Source organism: Rhodnius prolixus, unplaced genomic scaffold (genome assembly GCF_049639745.1).
Source record: "Rhodnius prolixus isolate KJV_2025 unplaced genomic scaffold, Rpr scaffold_14, whole genome shotgun sequence".
NCBI lineage: Eukaryota > Metazoa > Arthropoda > Insecta > Hemiptera > Reduviidae > Rhodnius > Rhodnius prolixus.
In genome coordinates, this window is record NW_027411594.1 from 6,233,458 (window position 1) to 6,248,835 (window position 15,378).

At 35.3% G+C, this 15,378-nt stretch overlaps 1 protein-coding gene across 12 annotated transcripts in view; it reads left to right on the forward strand.

The window, feature by feature from the left end:
• The window catches only part of LOC141451742 (uncharacterized), a 72,043-nt gene that overhangs the window by 12,533 nt on the left and 44,132 nt on the right, over positions 1 to 15,378 (forward strand). For 6 of the 12 annotated variants that reach the window (XR_012457074.1, XM_074123345.1, XM_074123346.1 and 3 more), the window contains 6 exons: positions 1,101 to 1,223; positions 1,661 to 1,791; positions 1,904 to 2,113; positions 5,961 to 6,088; positions 10,358 to 10,454; positions 14,784 to 15,002. The gene's annotated coding sequence lies outside the window, so the exon portion shown is untranslated. Of the gene's footprint in view, positions 1 to 1,100; positions 1,224 to 1,660; positions 1,792 to 1,903; positions 2,114 to 5,960; positions 6,089 to 10,357; positions 10,455 to 14,783; positions 15,012 to 15,378 lie in introns of all 12 variants that reach the window. The other 6 variants (XM_074123348.1, XM_074123349.1, XM_074123351.1 and 3 more) reach the window with 6 other exon arrangements.

Genomic DNA, 15,378 nt, shown 5'->3' on the forward strand with positions numbered 1-15,378 from the left:
TATTGTTGTTGTTGTTGTTGTAGTTGCTAACATATCCTTCTAGTTTAACTACAATGTACCACTATTATACTAGTGAACATCTATACATATATATAACTACATACATATACTCTCACGTACATGTCAGCAGCGCGGCCATGATGATTTCGTCGAACTCAGGTCGGTGTCATCACCTTTGTCCACCCACCTTGCTTCCTTTGTCTTCCAGAGTAGGTAACTATCTCCTCCTTCCTCACATGTCTGCATCAGGTAGCCGGAGCTACGTACACTCTTACCTAACTTTCATTTTCCTTTATCTCCTCAACGTAGATTCAAAACTGTCCAACAATTTCCGTTTTATTTTTAAGCCAGAATTCTCTTAGTAGTCGTTACTGTTCACTATATCATTTAGATTAAAATATAATAATAAGTGGGCGCTAATGCAATCTTAGCTTTCGATGAGCAAAATAATAATAACGGCGGACGGTCTCGTCCCAGCTGACCGAAAAAGATTCAGAGTTTCTCGGGAGCCGATTAGCCTAGAATGATTTGGAAAAATTAAGTCCGAAAAGTGCTATTGGTATCAATACACGCGTCTCAATGTTGAACTTTTTTAAAAGTACTTTACATTCGCTTAGCTAGAAGTTGTGTGCAGAGATACGTATTCCTGTTATCCTATCAGAAATGAAATGTAAGATAGTAGGGAGTATCTTCAACACGAAATATTTTTAGAAAGTGAACAAGAACTCTGCCGTGGGGACAGCGAAGTAGATAGGAAGATTCGAGGGCTGGACCATACAAAGTAAACCCACAAAAGACTTCAAGATCAAATATAACCCGAGGGAACAGATCCTTGATACCCCGCAATCTAATCATAGATTTCTTTAATAATATAAACCTTTTCTCTCGTATTATTAACAACTTGAAGTGATTTTCTTTTTTTTTAAAAATGGTAACCCAAAAGAAGAAACCAAAAACTAGATTTCTGTTGTATTGTTTGGACTGTTCTTAAAGCAGGCTAGTCGGCAAACATCACAAACGGATTTTTGTACAATGAAAACAAAATAAATGGTTTTCTGTTGGTGTCATTTGTATTTTTTTTTTTTTTTTCTTATTTACAGCTCTCTCAGCTTCTTGCCCATGGGCCTGTATTCTCTCAGCTGTTACCGCATTAACACTAGAATTGGTTGTATTGTGTTAAAGAACCATGTAGAGATGGCGCTTACAAGAACTAGCCGCTAATGGTACACAAATGTTTGCTAAATATACATTACTTCTTATAGTTAATGATGTAGTGTTATATATATATATTTTTTAAAATATTTTTGAAGATTTTTATGAGAGAAGAGAGGATAAGCTCCAGGTTTGTATGAGGATGCATGACTGGATCTGAACTAGAAACTTAATCCAGTGGTTTCCACAGGGTCATGTCGGTGATGTTAACATTTTTTTAAACTTAATACCAAAAAAGTATTTGACTTTAATATTTACACATGTACACTTTGAAGGTAGCGTTATGTAATGTGTCATGTGGCACTTCAGTTACACTTTGGTTACATAGTATTTCAAGATGTTAGTTGAATAATTTTGACCAAAACTTTTTCTGTGGGGTGCTCTCTGTTGGCACTTCATACGAAATATTTGCTCTAATTATTCTTGTGATTTTTTCTTGTTTTTAAAGTGACGGTGGAGAGTGAGAGAGAGAGAGATATCAATTTGTAAACACTGCTTTTTCGAACTCAGGGAACCTCAATGCGGGTATTCCAGTGCAAACTCAAAAATTGATGTCTGCAGGATTACAATGGATTAGAAGTGAGAAGAAGCTTATACTTATTAATTGACATTGAGTACATGTTTTCACTTGAATTACTATCTGTTGTTAAACTTGTTGTAATGATAACAATTTGTGCGTGTGTGTGTGTAGCGTTTACAAGATGACCATGACGGATGATGATGTCAAATGGACCGACTGGGCTGATGCCGAGAGAACGCGTGTGTCTAGGGTCTGACCTCAAGTTGTACAAAAGGCGCCGCTAGTTAGGGAGCTATTTGGCCGACAGAACTCCTAAACTAGGCCGCTGCTACTACAAATGTCCTACAATACTCTTCTCTCTACACTCATCTACTTTCAGAAGTAGTAGTTTTGTTTCTTTATTTATGATATTTTTTTTTATTTTCTGTTTCCCCCCCCCCCCAAAAAAAAGTTGTAGGCCTTCCAGAAGTAATGTGCAACATGTTACACATTGAAGTGGAGCACTTAATCCATGTGCTAAGTTGGTAAATCTCATGACCATGTGATTTAGTATAAGGCGGTGAATGGTTTACTTCAAACGAAATATTTTTTTTTACTGTTGATGAAGTTAGATATTTGGCTGTTGTTATGATGCATCATTCAATGGATACTTTTATAAAATTTTAAAACTTCATTTACAGTTCCTGAAGAAGGAAATCAGAGGTGTGTGTAAAACGTCGGACTGTTGGGGAAAATTTATATATTTTTTTTGCCTTGACCAAAATTGAAGTTGCAAATATTTTCTACTTTTATTTACGCTTTTTAAGAGGTATGGTTTTGTGACCATGCAGATTTTCTATTTTATCTTGAGAGTCTCTGAAAAAGAAAAACTAGATTTACAAATTGTTTTGTGCATGATGTGTCTCAAAAAAACGGAAACTCACATTTAGTTCTAATTTGATATTTCCTTTATATTAACGAGAAACCTGAAATAAGGTTTTTGGTAAACATCTTCTTTTTTTCCCCTGAAATTCCGCTTTTTCTGAATTGATTTTTCAGCATATGTACAAAGTTAACAGACGATTTCTGTGCACTGAACAACCAAAGAATTCATCAAGTCTATCAACCGGCTGCTACATAGATAGCGGTGGGGTTACGCCTCGTTTCTGGAACCAACATTTGACATTGCTATTATTATACATGTAGATCAATTTGTCATTGATCTTAATTATGTAACCCGTGATGTGCCCCCTCCCCTTAAACTCAATTTTTGTCTTGTCCCCATGGCTCCTTAATAAGATTAATTATCCAAGGGGTAAATATTTCCCTTCTAGTTCTGTTGTCTACATGCCCCCGCTGGGTTACCATTCCAGCAGCATGGCTGCAGACCATCTGGCGTGGATGATTTTAGGAAAAATATGTTTGTAGTGACGAGCACAGAGGGAAGCGGAAAGGTGAGTCTAAACAGGAAACACATAATCTATTCATCTGTAAACAGGAGCGTTATAAATGAACAATTGTTCACTGGTTAGGATGTTAAACATTGATGTTTAATCTCAGAATTTCGGGGAAGTCTTCTAAACTACTCATATCTACTGAAGTTAAAGCTATTATAGAGCTTGCTGGAAAGGAAGCAAACAATCTAAGGATAAAACATTTTCACTAACGAGGAAATAATGATTAAAGAAGAGGAAGTAAGTTCTTAGATTCATGGAGATTTTTAAGCATTGGTTGAATGAAGTGTCGCAAGATCCCAATTTCAATAGTTTTTTATTTATTTTTGCTGAGCTTTCAATCTGGGCATTAGGTCATCTTCAGCTAGGGCTTCTGATCACTGATTAATTTAAGTGGCGATTTTTTAAGTCTTTTTTTCAATCCCAGCCAGGCGTACTTTTGATGAGATTTACTCGACGATTGGAAGAACAGCTTTTAGTATCAAAATGTGTTTTAACAGAATCGATTCTGTGTGATCGATAGTAAGGGACAGGAGACTGAATATTATTCTCTGATACATTCGAGACCTCTCTGTTACTGCTGAGAGCATTCTCGTGCTGCTCCCCCACCATTTGCTTATTCGTAAAGGACATGACCGTTAGAAGGCAATCTGTCAACTCCGAATATAATAAATACAATGAAAGAAAGTCTTGAGTGGGTTTTTGTTTCACATCTCTCTTAGACGTAGTAACTGGAAACTTAGGTAGGTAACCATCAAAGCTGGAACCCAAAAATAGAAACTCCTTCGCACGGATTAGTAAAAGTAGTGAATTATAGTGACCACTCTTGGGTTTCTTGTGAAGAAATGGCCACCGTGCAACTAGCGGCGATGAAGAGTTCTCAGATTGCAGCAGTCTAGGATTGCGGTGTGCACTATTTTCAGATCTGTCCTGGCGGCTCTTTGAGCTCCTGCCGGTTGCGGCCTTTTTCACCCATTTGTCACGGCCGGCTAAGCCTATTTCTGTTGTCATCTAATTAGTCACGATAAGGGTACTCTAAGACAGCTCAACACTCCATCTTCGCCTTTGTAATCAATTTTAAGAATTATTTATATATAATTATCCGTATGGTGATAGACATAAATAAATTAATTTGTATTAAAAAAAAAATGTGGAGATTAACATTCACAGTTGCCTCATTCAATCATTCTGATATTTTTCTCCCAAAATTCCCATGTTTACTAAAAGTTGGGTTCAATATGAAGACGAAATGAACGAGTATACTGTTATAAACAAGGATATCCTCTTTATTTTAAAGAGAGTTTAAGAATGCTTTGTCATGCAGTTTTTGACGACCTTTATACAACTTTCCTTTCAGACAGTTTTATTTTGGAATATTTTTTGGAAAATTGGTTGCTAGATCATTCTAGAAGAAGGGAGATAAACTTTCCTTAAAATATCATTCGGAGAAAGATTCTGTTGTACAAAATGTCTAACGTTAAAAATGTGTTTAGGTCCTTAGTGCTGAATAAAATCAAAGATTTGTATAACTTTCATTAAGAATTAAATATGTTCTGAAATTTAGGGTTTTATAAGTATATCTTAAGTTATAACCTAGAGAATTATTGTAAGATAAAGCGTAGTGTCAACGTGGATTTTTTTTTCTCCAGAGGAGCGCAAAATATTCATGAAAAATAGCTTTAAATTGAAAATCTGCATGAATATAATGGTTCATCGTTGGTATTGTAAGAAAAAGTGAAAGAATGTAAACATTGTATGTTTATTCGACAATATCTTGTGCCATTTGCACGGCTGAGATTGTCCACAGAAAAAGTACACCCTACGTACGGCACTGCTGCGAAATAGAGAGAAAAAAAAAGTGGTATTGAATCAGAGTGCGTGGAAATTGTTGCAGAGAAGCGCTGGAGCTGTTACTTTCTTTTTCATCTTTACAAGAAATTGTACGTTGAGTGGTGCGACATTAGCGCTTAAGGAGCTTTTCTCTGGTATCAGCAATAGCCTCCTGCTCTCTTAGAGCCATGATTGACAATGAGCCACTGTTGCTGCACTCAATTGAAAAGAGAGAGAGAAAAAAATAAAAATAAGTCGCGTGTGTGGACCTGTAAACTTCATTATTGATTTCCCGCACACCATGTACCGGACAGCATACATACTGACAAAACTGTGCACACAAAACATGCACACGCTGTAACCACTCTTCTTTCTAGAGCTTCTTATTCACCATTGACAAGGAAACATCCGGTTTGAAATCCGTTGGATATGTAAAAAGTGTTTGTTTTTTTTTCTTTACAAATTGGTCTACAAATTTAACATCCAAAACTCGCTGGTAGTTCATATTTAATTTGGAAAAATTCTTTGTGTATAGCCTAGGAGTCGAGTAGAAAGCTACGCTTCTGGTTGCCACTCTAGTCAGACCACGCCACAAAATGTTTTCTATTTTTTGAAAGGTTTGCTCGAATCTTCCAGCGAATCAGTTTGCATACTTGTTGCTCACATTTCCTAAACACTTTTTCCTATCCATTTAGAGAAAAATTAGAATTTTGATGAAAATTTCGCAATTAAAGATTAAGGAATTGGTACAAATGTCCTTACGGCAACAAACTGGACGCCTGATATTTTGAAGGGATTATGTTTTATACTTTTATATATATAATGCTTCTGTGGGAACAGTTAGACGTCACGGGTGGCCTTATTCTATTTTCTTACATTCTACACAAACGTGTTATATATTATGTATTTTGGGGGAAATTGAATTATTTTATTATTTTTTTTATGTTTTTTTTTTCTTTGTGTAGTTGCCGCGCGGTGGTCCTCCAGCAGTCTCAGTTGTGATCTAGTCCAAGCTAACTGGATACAATGGCCATCAACGTCCTAACCACACAGGATCAGTTGTCGTGAGCCTACAGGTCGTACTTTTTTGACTGTTAGTTTCCAAGATTTTTATGGTTATTATGGTATAAGGTTGTGCAAGTATGTATACATGCATGTACATGTTGTATGTAAGAATTTTTTTTCTTTTCTTTGTTGTTGATTTTTGTAGTTGGTATTGAATAAGGGATCTCAGCTGTGTCAGTTTTTATCTCTATCGAAAGACTGAAATATATAAAGAATTCCAGACTTTTGCTAAAGTGTATTTATTATTCTGGATTAAGCTGATTTTGGATTATAAAAATCCGTAGACAGTCTCAAGGTTTTGACTGAGTATAGCTCTTGGGACTACTTTATAAAACTAAAGTGTTTTCTATTTTCTTAACCTTTAATTATTTCTTTCAAAACGTTTCAACGAACACGATTTTTCTTTACATTGTTTTTCCATTTCTCATAAAGCAGGTACTGGAAATCCCTTTTTGGGCTCTTTTACTTTACAGTCTCTCTTCACCAGTGATTTCACTGTAATTAAAATAACCAGCCTAATTCACGCGTAGTAAGGAGTAGAAAAATGACGAAATATACACAACAGAATAACAGTAGCTGATCCTGTTGAAACATGAGCGTTATCCAGTCAGAACAGGCCGAGAGAAATGTAGAGCGGGTAGTCTATCTACCCCAGGGGAGAAATACGAAAGAAAAAAAAACAAGTAGAGGATCTAAGTCAAGAGAAACGACCATTTTAGAATTAGTTACGCTTCTGTAATCATGGAGAAATATCACCGTCCCGCCCTCCCGCGCTGGTTTTGCAGGGCCTTATCAATCGGCTAAGATTTTTTTCTTTTTTTATTTATTCTGAAAGACTAAAGATAATTATTGGAACTCTTATAGATTTCAGTATCCTGGGAACCGTTTTTAGTTTCTCCGTCCAGAGCAAGTAATTAGCTGTACTCAATGACATAAAAGCAATACTTTGCTTAAAATATTCTGATTTATTTATTAAAAGGTTGTTTACTTTAATAATATACTTGGACCTTGTAAGAAATATTAAGAAGTTCGCAGCTTCTCCCTTAGAACCCCACCAACATAAAAAGTTTTGAACCTAACTGGGAGCCGTACGAGTAATTTGTAGACATATTTGAAGGCAATCGATTGTTCCGTTTTTGCAAATAATCACGAAGAACTATTCAGTTAGGCCGAGCGGTTAAGAGGCGAGACCTGCAAAGCTAATACGCATTGTGGTACTGGGTTCGATTCCCGGACTTTAGGCCTTGGATTTTATTTAGAGGTTAATAAAAGAAATTTACAGTAAAATATGTTTGCTAGTCGCCTCCGTCCACGACACCTAATTGGTAGTTAGACGTTAAGCCCTCCTGAAAAAATAGGCAATTACTTTACTCTACTTTTTTACTATTCAGTTCCGAGGCTTATACTTCACGCACATACTGAGTGAGAAAGAAAGAGACCAATTTGTAGACAGCACACTTTCTTGCTTAAGAGAACCTCAGATTCTCTTGGTTTTCTGGGGATACAATTTTCCTCTTTCGAGGGATAAAAGAACTTTGAAATATTTAGCGCGTACCTTCACCCGACTACTTCTTCCCAAAATTTTCCGACGTTCAAAATTCCACATTTTCATAAACGCGGAATTTTGAAACATAACTTATATTTTCTTTACAAACATTAGGCAGTAGAACCGGATGTTGCATTGAAATAACAGTTTAAAGAAAAGCAGACTCCCCATCCATTCCTCTAGAAATGCATTAAAAAGAATTTTCCTAAACAAAATGAGGAGAATAAAAGTTTTTAGATTGTGAGAAGCTTTGAGCAACTTCTCAGAACTGTTTTCAAAAAATAAAAATAAAAAACAGAAATTACCGGTGAAAAGATTAAATTAAAAAAATTATCATAATTACAATGTGCTAGTTAGAGAAAGTAAGTAATTAATAGACAGCGACAAGTGGGAGAGCCAGCGCGCAATACAGCTCACCGCACTCTCTCGACGGCTGTTTGTCGTAAGTTTCCAGTTGGTTGCATTCGACTGGGTTTCCATCTCGCAGGGATGCTGGCGTGTAGTTTTTTGCCTTTCTATGTGCTCCTTCTTACATCATCAACACTCCTCCTCTTCAGCGAGCTGGTGTTGTTAGGTTGGCCATTGCCGTAGGTTCCTATCAAGCGTCACACAGTTTTCTTTCTTTCTTTTTTAAGAAAAAAAAAGAAAAACATTGGGAAAATTTCACTAACTATTCACTGTAACAATTTTGCCTCAATTTATTTATTATTTTAGTAAACAAATGTTTATTATTAATAAAACTGTGAAGGACATTTTGTTTTTATAAACTTTATTATTTATTTGATATTATTAATGGGAAATCGTGCTATTTATATTTACTTTACATATTGCTATTGTAATAGATTTTTCATTATTTATGATAATTTTACGTTTTGAAAATGCCGGAATAATTTCTTTAGAGAGCATCAACTCTTTACCTGGGGTCTTAGATTGTGAAGATATTTGGTTTCCTTTAACCCAAAGTCGAGTGTAACAACATAGGAATTAATCTATTTTAATTTATTTTGAATGAATGTATCATATAGAGTACAGTGAGGGAGTTACAACTCAAAATGGCACATACGAGTACAAGATATCAATTAGTAATTTATATAAAACCAAACTTAATTACAATAATATTCCTAAAATATAAGAACATGACTTATCGGCTCTCTGTATAGAAGTGCCTCACTTCGCCTTCCAAAAGGTACCCAAGAGGGTTTTTAAAATTTGAAGTCAAGTTCATACCACTACTACTGCACTCAAAATTCTGAACTAAGTTCGCTGCTGTCGGCTTTTTCCAACAAATTTCTTTATTTATTTTAACGGTGCCCCCTCCTTGATCCATTGCAATATTTTTTGAAAGTGTAACTCTCATGAATCTCTCTTATCGCGATTAAATTTCTCTTGAAATTACTAGAGTTTTTACAAAAGATAATTGTCTTCATCATAAAATTTCACTCTGATAAAATGGTATTTTTGAAGTACGAGTAAGCATGACGTAACAGATCACCGAAACCCTGCATAAATCAATATTCTCTTTGAAAAAATTGCAAATCAATAATTTTTGACCGTTGATCTATCATAGCGTGGATTTTTTATCCAACCTCAGTAGAATTTGACTTGCACATGGTATTATGTTTCAGCCATAATTCAATTCTAATTCGACTCAGTCTCTACAATGTTGATTTTAATTAAACAGGAAAAGAAAAAAGAAATTGATAAATTAAAGTGAGACCTAGAGGAAAGATATTGATCAAAATCTCACGTACGGAAAGCATCATTCTTGAATTTTCAACTTTTATGAAATTGTTTCAAAATCGTGTGAGTATTTCACACCTCTGGTATAGACTTGGAAAGTTTATAATCTGGCATATCTATAATATTTATATAAGACATAATAACTTAAATTGGTGTACTATAATAAGAGTTTGACAACTACACCAGATCATTATTTTTATTACGTTTTAGTTGAACGAATCACCTAGATCTGTAGAACAATAGTTTGGTACTAGTATTACTTCATCTAACACCTATAAATAATATGAAATTATATGTATAGGTGTAATAATAATTTTTAGAGGTACCTACTGTTTCACATAGAAAATTGTTATAGTAATAATAAACGTTACACAAATTCCTAATTTGCAGTTGGAACAAAAGGCCGTCCGAAAAAAGTAGGGTTAGCGTATCATTGGATTAAAACGTGAAGATCACGAGATCTAATCCAATTGCCTACTCTTAGATTTTTCTCTTCTAAGGAGCTTCTTACAGATCACTCTCCGTCTGGAGATGGGCAGTATTGTTTGTAACGGGAGAACACTATCCGGAGGCCGACAGTCCACTAACACGAGTAAAAGCTTTGGGAAACAATGACTTTTAGACATGAGATGCGCCTTAAATTAAAAGAAAAAAAAAGAAGAAGTTTATTGGAACATTATTCTCGTTTTATTTTTTATGTACTTGCAAATTACTACTTTAAGTTCAGTACTTACTTCTATTTCAATTTAATTATTATATGGCCAGTAATCTTTGTTTTAATGAGACACTGACCGTAGAACATGCGTTGATGTTTTTGTAAGGGATTTGTATTATTTATTTTCCTTTCATGTTAATAAAACATGATCATTTTATTCTATTTATATTTGAATTGCAGGAAGATATCTGTTGTATATATATTTGGATTGCATTACTTCCGTAATATTGAATAATATCTCAATAATGGGAGAAAGTTGAAACATTTTATTTATAGAAATTATTTGTTATTTACAGAAATAGAGTCAACGCAAGAAAAAGGCCTTCGCCAGCTACTCCCACTACTGCTCCGACTCTCCCAAAAAGAAGGCGATATTTAAAAACTGAACACTGGGTAAGTGTAGTATTGTTGTATTGTCCATTTTATTGTATAACAATTACGTTTCTTACAGTAAAACATACAATTTAAAGATCATTTAAGTTAAATGAAACGTATTTAAGAAGAAAGAAATAGAGAACTAACAACAATAGAGTGTTGAGTAGAGGAGATCAAGTGGGACGAATATACAACTACCCTACTTACTGACCTTGTTACTTACTGTTTGCCGGGGATAATCCCCCTCCTGTAGGTGTATTGTCGGTGATCTCTCCCCTCGCTCCGCTAAACATTCTGACCACCCAGATTACTTGTGTCTGTCTTGAGCGATCTCTTTTCATTTCATCTACGTAAATACTTCCAGTTCTTGCCGACAAGAATTTGGCAAGACTTAGGTGATGTTTTTACATTGTATTGTAACCTTCTCTTTCTATAGTTTCCTTAATATCAAAATACAGTTGAAAAATATGAGTCAAAAAAGGCCTAAAAGCTTGGCAATAAAAACAAAATTTCTATACATATTTAATCCCTTTTAATATTATATGTAAATGATAGAATCCCACATTAAACTAAAATGGCTCGTTAGAGAAAAGAGTTCCATCCCTATTCCGAGATGTGGAAGCACACTTTTGGGGAAGCCCAAAATGAAATTCCGAGGGAAACTGTTAGAAATAATTGCAGATCCCAATATACACTGATCAGTATCCCATGATTAAGGAAGATCGTGAAGCTGTTACCGAAAAAATCCAGGGAGACTTAATATTCTATTCTGTAGGGATACACTCTTGTGGTAAAAGATGTTTCCCAAACTGGATTAGAAGCTGTGCTTTGAAAAAAAAGACCAGTTTTTTTTTTATTTTTATTTTTTAAAATAAATTACACCTAACAGTAATTCTGTCGTGGTAATAAAAGTAGAAAAGGTGTGAGTGAAAAAGCAATTAGTTGTGATATTAATGATTGGGCCTTAAAAACTACTTCTACAGGACTGGGAGATGTAAAAGAGGAGCATACAAAAGGGTCCTAACCGCAAACTATACATATACATGGACAGATGTGTGAAGGGACGTTTATAATCCCTATGTTCTCTACTGGGCCCTTCACCTCCGCCCGCAGTGGGCCAGTATTTCCTTCTACACCCTCCACCAACTTCCCCCCCCCCAAAGACAACTACACACAAATAAAAACAGTGAGCCATAGTTCCGGTTCGACGCGCTGAATTACCGTTCGACTAGTCCCGCTACATGTGATTTGTTATCTTTTGATAGGGAATAGGAAGGAAGAGAAGGAAATATGAAAACTACACATATTATGACGTTTTGAAATATATGTAGGAGCCAAAGAGGAAGCTGAGATGTGGTTGATCTGTCTGTATGAAACACTGGCGAGAGATGAATTAAGTAACAGAATGTCCCCGACTAGCTGTTTAGACAGCGGCTCTTCCGTCCTAATGATGATCCAACTGGAAGCTTGCTTTAGCTTAAATCTTTTCTCAAAGGCGCCATTTTGGTTAAGTACAATTGCTGACCCAGATAGCCATTCTGCTTGAAACTCTCGCAGGACTTTGATGATTTAATGCTAACCATCCTGCACTCCAGGCTTAGTAATAAAAGTCGAAAAGATGTTAGTGAAAAACCTAGTTAGTTGTAGCTAGTAGATAGTTATAGCTAATCCCATATTCATTCAAAAAAATTAGGCACCATGATAGCTGAGCAGATTCCGGTTTTAGACCTTGAATTTTATTTAAGGTTAAGTGAGAAATATAGAGTCCAAGTAAGTTTGGGTAGTCACCTCCGTTCACGACACATAATTTGGTAGTCGGATGTAAAAGCTGGCCTCAAAAAATAGGCATTACTTTACTTTGCTTATTCATTCTAAATCAATAATCTTCCAAATCTAGGACATTTATCTTCTTGAAACGATTTAATACTAAATTTAGGAAAAGAAGTACTAATTTTAATCTCTCCAATTGCGGTTAATTAGTAACTTTATAATTTCACATTAATTACACACAAATTTGCAAAAATCTGATGATACTTACAAATTTTCTTGGAACAATATAAATGAAATTGTTAAAATTTTTATGTAAATTGGCATTTCAAATCTATTTAGTTTCTTCACATTTGGAATAATATTTATGTATTGAATTCAGTAATGGGAAGAAAATATTTATGTTTAATTTCAAATTGGAAAAAAGAATAGAAACTGTTTTTTTTTTGGCTTTTCTTTGGAATTGGCTTCCGCCATACAGCCAGCATCGTCTAGGTGCTTATCACTGGAATATCACTCACTCTCCATTCTTACTTATAAATACATTCGCTTCACTCATTCATCCCTCTACTATATACAACTATTTACATACAAACTTACAACTAATGGATGGATCAGTACTCTATATTCCTGCCATCCTTATAGCTTAACTGAAATTAAAATCACCGTAATCCTTCTCTAATCATTTTCTTCCATTCATTCTAATCGGCTATAACTTTTCATTGCTAGCTCTGCTATCTATTGCACATAGATGTTGGTGGAGAATATTATGTCTTTGTAGAGAAATGGTGCATCTAAATACCTGTATATGTCGTCAAACATTCGTTTCCTTTCTATTACATAACGTGGACATATCATTATTATACTATGTTTGAAATCCTCCTCCTCATTGCAATCTACGCAATGAGATCTTTTGTTGATCCTGTGAAGATCAACGATCCGCACACCGCGTGGTTCGCTCTCAGCCTGCTTAGGCTGGAAACATAATGGAGCGGCGAGCCAAGCGGAGATGATAGCGAAGAGCAAAGCGGCGAAAACAAACACAAGTTAACATATGGGACCGCGCATAGTGGCGAGCAAAGCGAAGATAGAGCAACTCTATCTATTTCTAGTTTTTGTTTTTGCCGCTTTGCTCTTCGCTATCATCGCCGCTTTGCGCGCCGTTCCACTATGTTTCCAGCCTTATTGTCGTAACAACCCACTTATTAGTGATAGTTCCCTTAAACCATGGTTGTCTAGGTAACTGATCTGCCATAGTTTTATAGAATCTCCCTTTATTACCATTACTGGCAATATGTCTGGCCATTTTTGTAGTGCTGCTTTTGCAATTATACACTTGATATCGGTGTGTGTATTTCCACTTTTAATAAATATATTGTTTTTTTTTTTCTAAGCGGTTTTTTCGTGAAAAATAGTTTCAATGAAAATTTCATTAGTTAATCGTTGAAAGAGAAAGTCATGTGAGTGTTTCAGCAAACGTTTTGAAAATGTTTCTATTTTTGTGCCCGTTATTAATTTTTGCCTGGTATTGTTGATCACGAATTCTTCTATCATCTTCTTCTTCTAATCATCATTATTATTATTTATTTCATTTATCCTGTACCTCGTTGCCAAAGGCAAGGAATACTTAAATCCATTGAGGATAACAATAAATTTGAAGCAAATATACAAAAAAATTAGTCTCAGATTGTAAACAGATTTTTCTTTTTTGGAAAACCTACAAGTGTAGATAATCAAGTACAGCTATTCGGAGAATTTTTGTCTGTTTGTACGGAGTAGAGGTTTTCAGTCTGTGAATACACAGAACAGTAATAAAGAGAAGTAGTAGCCAAAATAAATGTACGTATTTGTGTATGAATGTCATTGGGTGAAAGTCAATACTTTTGAATAAAAAGAAGAACATCTTATTTGTCTAACTTTTGACAGCTAATGTACTCTTCTTTAATATACATGTCTCCTTGGAAGTGTTAACATCTTCTGAAATGTCCCCAGCCCCCAGGGGGACAGCGAAGGGGTGTCCAGTGTCCATCTTCCTTCCTTCCTTTCCCCGGGCCATTGTCAACAGCACTTTGACCTGCCACTAAATCAAACAGCTGTACAATGGTTTTAAATGGGCCCCTTTACTCCAAGAGAAAAACAAGTGTATGTACCTTGTTGTAAAACATTTACTCTTTGTTGTTATTGTACATAATAACAGTTTCCCCACCTAGCAGTTCACATAAGATTCATACATGCACACTCTACTACTGTTACAACTAACTCAACAATTCTTCATGAAATCGCAAAGAAAAAAGTAAATAAAGACCAGTAGTAAATCAGTTAGAGAGAGAAGGTTACCAAAATGGTAAGGTTTACTTCACTCCCAGTAAGGTAGAAGGTTATACATTTTCCACTACATCTCCCTTTAGTAATAGTAATGAACAAACAAAAAATGACCCAGCCCTTGAGTTCCGTTTGTTCTCCTACTTGTTACACTCCCCAGTTGGATGTTTACATGAAAATGGACTTCTTGATTTCTTTGTCTCATGGCAATTTTTTTTAAACCATTAACAATTTTTTTTTGTGCCTCTTCTTTTCAAGCTCATGGACATCGGAAGTCATTGGAATCTAGAACCAACTTAGCGTGCTCTGCCGGCTTGTGGAAAGTTTTCTCACAATCCAGACTATAGAGAAATTTTGAGGAATTGCAAGCCGAGACGTGTGTAACGCCATAGTTTCATAGCTTAAGAAAAGGTTCTGGCCGCTACATTCGAGGAATCAAAGGATGTCTAGCAGTGGGAAAGAAGGATATATTGTACGGTAATAAAAGTAATATCTTTCAGCATGTAAAACAAATATCTTTATTTCAGCATAGAAGTGTAAGAGTACAGATTGCAGCAAGTTAGTTGTATAGATCTATTGATGAGTTAAAATGAGGTTACATTGTGATGAGTGTAATGTACTCAAATGAGGTTTGAATTTTACTCAAAGAGGATGCAAAGAGGAAAATGTAGGGACCCACTCGTCCTTAGTCGAATTTTCTTAGGAAAATTGTTCAAATAAAAAATAGATTTAGACCACCATGAGTTATACAGTGTTTACGTATTGGAAAGAAAATTATTGGAACCATACCCGAGAAAATCTTGAAAGATTAAAATTGCATTCAGTAAAGTAGTACTCCGGTTGAGAGATATTG